Genomic DNA, 806 nt, shown 5'->3' on the forward strand with positions numbered 1-806 from the left:
TAAAAAAAATTTCCGTACGGTTTTACTTCTTATTACTTATCCCTGACAAATCGAAAGTAAAGTCACATCGATGGAAAACAACACAAAAAGTGTTCCGAAACTTTATGAAGTAAAATGAATTTAAAAATCCTGGGGAAAATCATTTTCTGTCACCCTGATCCAAATGTTTTGTTATTCTGAAACTTTTGTTAAGAAATATAAAAATTATTGCTTTAATTACGTTCGAGTCTTCTGGCTTTGATGTTGAGTAAGTGTGTGAAGAAAAAATGTTAGGTTAATGAAAGAGGTATCATTTTAAAGGTGCAAATCTTGCACGTTAATGAGCCGAAAAGTAATATTCCAAAAAATTATTTGTAGCTTACAGATCTGCAAATCTGATGAAAAATAAGGAAATTTGATAGCTTTTAAAAACAGTGAACTTTGAAGCATAGTTTTTTATTTAAAAATAATAGAAAAAATCTGAAAAAATTGATGATGGTACATTAAACATTTCTGAACAGATTTTCGTCGAAAAATTTGCAAAATGTAAATAATTGTTCGTTTTTTGTGAATAAATATTTGACCGCACCATCTTCAGTTCTAATGAAGATAATAAAGTGATTTAAATTGGAGGTAGTTAGCTGAACTATCTGTAATAATTTACAATTAGAAGGAAGTATGTGCTTCTTGTGGTCTTTGTACAAATTGCGATAAATGAAGTCAGTTTTTTATATAGGAAAGCAAGGGGCGAGAGCCCAGCATGGCGCCGTTTTTTCAGGGGATCGTCCTCGGTTTTCCTCAAGACAGGGAAAGGGTTCAAAGGCCAG

Source organism: Belonocnema kinseyi, chromosome 8, assembly GCF_010883055.1.
Source record: "Belonocnema kinseyi isolate 2016_QV_RU_SX_M_011 chromosome 8, B_treatae_v1, whole genome shotgun sequence".
NCBI lineage: Eukaryota > Metazoa > Arthropoda > Insecta > Hymenoptera > Cynipidae > Belonocnema > Belonocnema kinseyi.